Here is an 8,901-nt window from a genome sequence, read left to right on the forward strand (position 1 = left end):
GCTATATCATGTACAGTGCACATGCAGCGAGCCCCATGAGCTTTGGATGTACCACAGGCAAGTTCAAACTAGTTAAGCTTTGATCACAACATGTTATAACACATACACCAACAGATTTGAGGCATCCTTAAACATAGAAGGCAAAATTAAAGAATAGGTGATATTGTTTGTGTCTAAACACGGGCGGAGCAGTATTATCAAAGAGCATATCTTTACTTTTGATTTCTTTTAGTACATTAATCACTTTTTTTAAATGGCAGGTTTCATGCAAGTGTATGTTTTTTTTTGAGCCAGGGCAACATGCAATACATGCAAACCAAAAGTTGTCTACGTGCGTCCTCCATTCATTGATGCAAAGCTTCCCAAACACCTAAATTTCCCTCTACATGTGGACTAATCTGACCAATGCATTTAATCCATTTGTCAAGGGTCAAATAAGGTCCAACTGCAGTTCCCAAGGGACTTTATAGCGCATATTGATAGAACTCAAATTATTGTAGTTAGTGAATTGATTTTTAGAAGAATCAAGTTGAAACACAGTAGCACAGCTTTGCGCAGTGGCAGTATCGTAGCCTATGAGGTTTATCCAAGGCACGATTATTGCTAGTTGAAAACTTTACCCAGTAGCACAGATACTGGAGGGTGATTGATGTATGCTGGGAACTTGTAACTGGAGTTGTGTTATGCTTTATGGACTGTTTCTTCTGCACAACTAGTAGCCCCAGAGAGCTGAAGATCACCACTAACACCTATCTCTGGAGTGTTCTTTTTTTTTTTTTTTTTTTTTTTTTAATAGTTTAACCAAAAGCAGCTAGGATTAACTGATAGACTGGGCTTACTTGTGAATGTGGTCAAACCCTTCTCATCCTCCTCTACCTCCAGCAATTGATGTTCCATGTCCAGGAGGTGACTGCTCACAATTTTGGGTGTTGAGTTTAGAGTCACATAGGTTATAAGTTATTATACTGTACATGTCATAATAACAACCAGTCATGAAGACTTTAGACATATATCCTGTATTTAGGTTTAAGCATTAGTGTTGTGTTAGGGAAGAATGAAGGTTTGCATCATACATCTAATGCATGGCAATAATTGTCTGTAGTTACAAGGTAACAAGTCCTACTCCATATGCAAAACACAAACTTGGCATGTAACATACTTCTAAAGTCATGCTAGGTGTTGTGTTATTTCACATTTCTAACACAAGACCAGGCTGCTGAAACACCTCTGACCAAGATGTAGAGTGAATCTTTCCATGTGATTTCTAGAAATGCTTTTTGGTCAGCTTTAAAAAAAAAAAAAAAAACTTAATCAAGAAGGAAAACACATTTCTAGTTACAAACTTACCCCAAGGTTCAGATCAGAACGAACATACTAAAAATGTGAAGGAAACCCTGGCTCAGTGAGATGTCTACTATGATTATGTGCTGCACAGTACCAACACTACACACTTCATGTTGAGCAGTACATCTTTGTTATTACTTTGCCCAATCTTAACGGGATTAACTTGAGACTAAATAGGGAATTAGGAACAAAATAAATGGTGAATAAAGAGTCACAGATGATAAGACACTGATGAGTCTTTGATTTATGAATTTTGCCGTCAGCATTTTGATTTGACCTATGCTGGGATCCAGGAGTGACAATAATAAAGAAAAGAGTCTCCCTCAATGTCTCATGGTGTACATAATGTACATATACATATACTTAGATTTTTTTTAAGTTGCTTTTAGGCAATTTGCCAAATTCCTGAATTGTAAATCTTACAGTAGAGTAGCAAGGCCTAATGTACATAGTTCAGTGCTGCTTTCAGGGGAAAAATAAAGCGGGGGACACCCTGACACTCAGTTAAGTTGACTAATTACAGAGAAATACTTTCCCCGACATTTCTCCTTTTTGTTCCTGGTTAGTCTCTTGTGTATTCTGCAGTTAAAAAATATCAGAGTGCCTTCAAGTGTATGCTTCAATTGTTTCACTTCTCTTGGTGGAACTACACAGTGGGAACATGTCATTTCTGGTGCTGTTCAAACCACTTAACAGCTTTTGCAGCTTTTGTTTATGCAATATGGATTACTGAGCCATTAGTTTCACCATTCATATGATGTTTTCACAGCTCTCACATGAAGCATTTGCCATAATCATGCTTATCTTTATATCTTTTTATTCTGCTTCCCATGTGTGCCTCTTTATCTTCCAATCTCTGTTTCTGCTCTGGATTGTTTTACTGTATTTCTTTTCTTTTTTTCCTCCCCCATTTTTGTTGTTTTTCATTATGAATGTTTCCCTTTAGAAACAAAATAGCAGTAGGGGCTGATTATGATAGTACAGAGGCAGGGAAAACAGAAATATTGCCATATAATGACTTAGCCAGAGAACGAGAAATAGATAAAGAGTAATCATCTCAGTTGAAGTGAGCATTCTGCTGTATGTTTACTGGGTGGCTGTGGTTTTTGTATAGGAGAGCATTTTCCCTTTAAGGTCTCAGCTGGATGCTTCGTGGTGCATGAAAAAATGCCAACTGACCAATCAAACTATGACAGAGCATAGCAGGAGAGCTTTGCTTGTTTATTTATTTATTTATTTATTTATTGCCTCAGTCAATGGACAGCCTCCAACTCCCAATCTATCCCATCCTTTCTCTCCTGGTGTCTGTTCACTCCCATAAAAATAAAGCAGCCACTGTCCTTTAAAAAACATGAGCTCCTTCACATTCATTCTGTTATGCTGTTAGGCAGAGCTCATGACAAAGTTGCCTCTGAAAAAGTGTTGCATTAAAAATACAGACAGTTCCACTGCAACTGGAAAGACCTCTAATGATTGTGGCTGAGTGCCGGATCACTGACCACCAAAGACTGGAGCCTCTCTCTGAGGGGCTTGGATGGGATAAAGTTAGGTAGGATGCATTTAGCACTCTGCATTGTGTAATTTCCTTCACTGTACATCAGAATTTTATAGATGCAACAGACTGGAATATATTCAATTGTCTCACCATTTTTCAGTCTGATGTTTACCTGGACACCAGACAGAATTAGAAATAAAAGATGGCTGCCTGCAAAAAGGGACAGAACAGTATTCACTTTCTGAGGAAGCATAGGTGCTTCAGTATTTGCACCAAGATGTTTAATATCTTCATAAGTCTGTGGTGTAGTGCCATCTGCTTTGCGTGATGCTACTGCCCATCAGTCTGTGACTCTAGGAAACTAAGTAAACTAATAAAGGATAGCTTTGTGCAGGGGACTGCTCTGAATGAAAAGAGTAATGTTGCAAAAACTGCTCAATGTGGGCAACATTGCATACCCTCTACTGTGAGTATATCACAAAATGTGTTCATTCAGAGGCTTCATCAGCTACTTTTGCAATAAAGTACAATATGTGAATATACTCCTGCCTACTACTATAATTGTATGCAACTTTTTAATAATGACTCATGACTAATAAATGATAATAATGCCTTATTTTTATGATAAAAAAATCCTTTTGGAATCAGTAAAGGATTATTCTCTTAAATTAATTCACAGGTGAGTTTAATAAACTTTCCCCAAAGTGGTCTTTCAGTAAATGCAATGTGGGTACATAACAATCCAATCCACTTTATTTATTAAGCACATTTAACAGATGCATGATGGTCTTGATGATGGATAAAAGAAAAATAAAACTGAAAAATATGAAGACCAATGCCATTTAGTAGTGGTTCAGTTCTGTACATAATTATTTGGATGATTGCAGATGAACTGGGGGATTCTTATCTGGTGTCATGACCTGAATCCTTAAAGATAGTGCTTTAATATTTCACCAACCATATATATTATATAATCAGTATTCTATATATGATATATAATCAGTTATATAATCAATATTCCAACAATATTTCCTCAACTATTTTATCAGAAAATCTCCCTTCAGTCCCAGTTCACTATTTGGTAGCCACATTCCTATAATGTTCTCTTGCTTGCTTTCATATTGAACACCAGCTACACCTTTCTCAACAAAGAGAGGTCGCAACCTGTCTGAGCTTCATTCTGACTGGCAGGCATAATAGCTCTGCTGGGCTTCCCTTGCCAGGGTTTTTTCTTAATTTAATCTGGGTTTGATGAGGCAGAATGGGCTTTAAGCAATTTCTAACCTGAACAAGAGTGACAAAAGACAGAGAAGCAATAACCAAACCATGACACAGATCCCTCAGTGTTTTAATGAAAACAAAATGTGTGCTTTTTCAAAGTATTGTCAGTTGTGTTGATCTCTGGAGTGTTAAACTCTATTTAGTTATCCCTTTCACATATATCCTATTACAGCAGGAGCTATTTGTTTAAGCATGAAACTGTGCAAGGTCAACAAATCTTTTTATTGAGAAATATTTCTAAATAAGAGAAACTGGAGTTGTTTACAGACCACTTTATTAAACTGATTGTGAATTTAAAGTTAAAAATTGAGTTTGACTGCAATCTGTTAAATGTTATATTTATGCTGTTCCTGCTATGCTACTCCATTGGACCATTGTGTAAAATAGAAATATACAGAAATGCATTGTATATGTCTTAATGAAATTAAATTGTAAAATGTTATTATGACATGTACTATACAATAACTTATAACTTATGTGACTATAACCTCAACACCCAAAATAATAATAACTCTCTGGTGGACATCTCCTGGACATGTTGCTGGAGGTAGAGGAGGATAAGAAGGGTACTCAGACTGGCCATATTCATAAGTAACCACAGTTAATCAGTTAGTTCCTTCTCCAAGCCGGCCCTTCTGATAATATGTTGACAAATAAGTTCTACAGGTATTGAGGAATGAGGAATTAAGGTGTCCACAGAGAAAATGACACAAGCAGGAGGTTGAGGTGGATTGATGGGTCAACTAACTAATTTCCTTCTATCTTAAAAGAAAAAAAAAAACTCTGCTTCTGTCTCATTGTGATGGCAGACTGACATTCCTTATACACATTTTTATGGTCGTCATTACTTAGGAGTGTCCTGGGGCTGAGAAACTGGACCTCAGCGATTTGTTTTGCATTACAGCACCACTTGACACTAACCATTTTGGATGTGCATAATGGCTGGTTCAGCAAAGAAACAGAAGAGGGTGTTAGAGGTGGAAAAGAAAATTAAAGAATGACAGAGCAAGCGATAAGAAAAGCATTATCATCAGTCTGACTTTTACTGGCTGGATAGAGTTCAGAGAAGAAACAAGATGTAAAAAGCATGCCGAGCTAGCCTTCATTAGCAGACTTTGAAGTGCTAAAATCTGTTCAGCCGGGTTGTTTAAACTAATGGGAAGAAATCAGTGTAAATAAATTTTTTTATTGTCAGCCTACTACCTGTTGACTATTATAAGCATGTTTTAACAGCATTACAAACTTCTAGGTATTGAGAATTTTATGCCCGCAATAAACCACTTGAAAATTTGCCATCAAATCAAGAACCAGAGCCAATTGTTAAATAATAAAAATAAGTCACTTTGAGAAGTCAACCTTCTCTTTTCGATCAACTCATACCAGGTACACTAAAGTCACAAAAACAAAGGAACAATTCAGCTTACAGTCTATTCTCTCTTTCTTTTATCAGTGCTTACATTTTAGTTTTCTTTTAATTACAGTTTTCTTAATCTCAATGTTACTTTGTCATGTACTTTGCTAGTCTGTTTTTAATAATTCATTCAGTTATTTTCCCATCATTTTAACTTTTTTAGTTTTTTAAGGATGACATATAATGACTTCCATTTGCCAGTGCCTGCTAATAAAAATGAGACTCTGGCTAAATTAGAAAGATTTACATGAAAGACTGTTTTGTTTAGTAGACACTAGAGATTCAAAGGAAATATATGAGGTAAAATAAGCAATTACAGCCAGTTTATTTCTTTGAATTTGTGTTTGTGTCATACGTATTCTGCGAATAGTTGTCAACAGTTATGCTTTGCACGTCCCGCTGGCTCCAACTGATGTGTTGTATTTTGTTTTCTTATGAACTGTGTGAAGCCATGACAACCATGGTTTGGCATTTGCTTGTCTCCATCAGCTCTTCCTTTCATTTCCCCATTTCTGCTTCCTATAATTATTATAAATAATACAGCCAGATTAAACAATCATTTCATTATTTAAAAAAAAAGCCTCCTGTTAGTTCAATCCTTTTTTTTTTAAATCAATATTCATTAGGATCCATTACATTTCATTGTAGTGAGGTCTCACAGCTGGTGCTGAAAGAGCCATCGCGACTGTGTATGCTCTCCTTCAGTGATTGATTTAAACATGTCAGAACTATGCAGACACACCTCTACATCATTATTCTCTTTAGACAGAACTTTGTAAAACATTTGCAAACATCGTGATTTATTACAGTGTTGCTTACAATCACTCAAACACCCAAACACAAACAGAGAAGCTCGGAAAGGAAGAAACCAACCACTGCCATCTCTATAACATAACTGGTTACAGATTCAATGTCTTTAGTGGCAACTAAATAATTTAGTTTTCAATTTCCGTGCACTGAACTTGCTGAACAAGGAGAGCTTTCTTGTGACAGCTGGGCATACAGGAGAATTTATTTTGCCATCCAAATGCTTTATGAGCCTTATATTTGTCTCAGACATCCAGCTGAGACCTTCATAACTCATAAATACTACTGCAAAGATCAGCTTTCCTGTACAGGATGTCTACACAAACAAACACAGAAGGAGGCAGTGAAGACTCGCATGAACACTCATATGCTCTAACCGCTGTTCATCGTCTCTCAATTCCCAGTGACGCTCCATTTAGCTGTTCCACCAAACAGAAGAGGACCAGTAAAAACCTCTGATGTATTCATAACGGAGCATCACTGGGGAACAGTTTAAAACCTACTCTGAGCAATACTTTTTTTTTAAATAGTTTGTAGTCAGTCAGCATAGTACAGATATATTTTAAATCCCTTCTCCTCCTTGCTTGGTCAGGTTTAAGCACTTAAACTAATCAATAGGTTTTAAAGCAAAACTACTTGTTTGGATTTGGATAAAGAGTGTGGTCGGATTCAGGATATGTCAAAAGACTTCATGATGCTGATTAAAAATGTTGGCTGATTGTGGTTTCCTTTTTTACACTCCCATCCTCCCATTCACAATTTGGCCCCCAGACCCACCCCTCTCACCACTTTTTTTTTTTATCTTCTTTACTTTGCTGCCCCTTCCTCCATTCCCCATCTTTCCATCTTCATCCACTCTCCAAAATTAATCTGGTTAATGGATCAAGTCTTTGTGCAGCTGGGTGGAACAAGGCTCAGTAAAACACCCAAGTGTGTAACAACAGAAAAAGGAGAACAGGGAAGTGAAATACTCAAGTCCATGCATGTAAAGATGCACTTAAAGAAACACTGCAAAGTGAAGCAAATAATCCACACTTACATCCAACACACACTCACACAACTGTGTATACATGTGAAAGCTTATTCAGTAAAAGAAAATCTGATTTGTGTGTCCTGTGGATGACCTGAGTAACCCCGTCACAGCATTTCCTTAATTAGCAACTGGATCAGAGTGAGTGGCAGTGCGGGGCATTATGAGATTGGATAGTTGGGAGTATTGAGGTTTTCCCCTCTGTTCATCTTGTATCTGGGGAAAAACACAAAGGAGAATGATGCAGTGGTGCTCACATGTTTTAAATTCAGAAAAATTTCATCCTGAATATTCTCCTTATTTGTGCTGCTCATCTTGTGTGCATCTTTTCTTCAGAAAATGCTGCATATTCTTGCATAAAGGGGCACCGACTGTACTTATTTCTGTCTTCTAATCTTTATTCCTTCATCTCCATCTTTATATCCTGTCAAGTCATTTCAAACATCCTTGATCTTCACAAAAAGTATGTAAGGGTTAGATCATATCAGTCATTGTATCATCAGTCAAACCATGATCCGTCTAATGAGCCTGGAAACAGCTGCTCACACATGCTTTTCTGAATAATAGATGTGATGGGTCGGTGCTTCCTCCACTCATCATCTTGTAGGTTTCTTCAGTACCCAGATGGAATTGGTTGGAGAGAAGAAGGAAAAAGTCTTAATTCAAAAGCCTGGTGGTGAATCCATGATAATCTCTTTATTGTGTCATGATCTGAGTTTTTGGTTTTTATGGTCTTGTCATGTTTAGATCTGTTGTCCTTGTCTTATTTTGTAGGCTTTTCCTTGTGTTATGTTTTGCTTTCTACTTCCTGTCATTAGTGCATCTGGTTTGATTTGTTCTATTACCTCACCTGTTCCTCATTAGTCCTTAAGTGTATTTAATTCCTATTGGTTTCAGTTCCTCCTTGCCAGTTCATTGGACATATTGGTCTTGGTGTGCCTTGAAAAGGCAACGTAGGTCAGAAGCATATTTACAGGGGGATAACTATCAGTACATGAATTACTACAGCAAAATGAAAGCAGAATAAAGACATCAAATTCATATAATCTAGCTAATAGTCTTAAGTGTGATATAAAAAGTTGTTTTTTGGTATTTTGGCTCAGACGGTGATTGGGGCCATTGGATGTAAATGAAAATTTAAATTTCACTTTTCACGCCATTGTCACAACAGACTTTGTTTCCATCTCCATCTTCAAGACAAATTAAATCAAATGAAAACAAAAGAAAAATACTTTATTAATTCCTGAGGGGGGATTTAGTGAGCAGTTGGATGGCTGCTTCATGGTTACGTGAGGATACTATGATTCTGTAAAGAACAACATTTTGCTTTGACATTTGATTCCACCAATACTGTCAAGAAGTCTGCAACTAAACTAAACTCTGCAGTAAACTGTGACTCAATTCATATACAAAAAAAAAAAAAAAAAGCAGGGGAATGCCTGCGATAAAGCTTACTGCTGTGTAACCCCCCACCACACACTTTTTTTCCGATTAGCCTCACTCATAAGTGGTTTTCTTATGACTACACAGCTG

General features: G+C 36.9%; 1 pseudogene; it reads left to right on the forward strand.

The window, feature by feature from the left end:
- Positions 1-546: 546 nt before the first annotated feature.
- LOC121630633 lies at positions 547-711 on the forward strand (annotated as a pseudogene).
- Positions 712-8,901: the final 8,190 nt, after the last annotated feature.

Source organism: Melanotaenia boesemani, chromosome 19 (assembly GCF_017639745.1).
Source record: "Melanotaenia boesemani isolate fMelBoe1 chromosome 19, fMelBoe1.pri, whole genome shotgun sequence".
NCBI lineage: Eukaryota > Metazoa > Chordata > Actinopteri > Atheriniformes > Melanotaeniidae > Melanotaenia > Melanotaenia boesemani.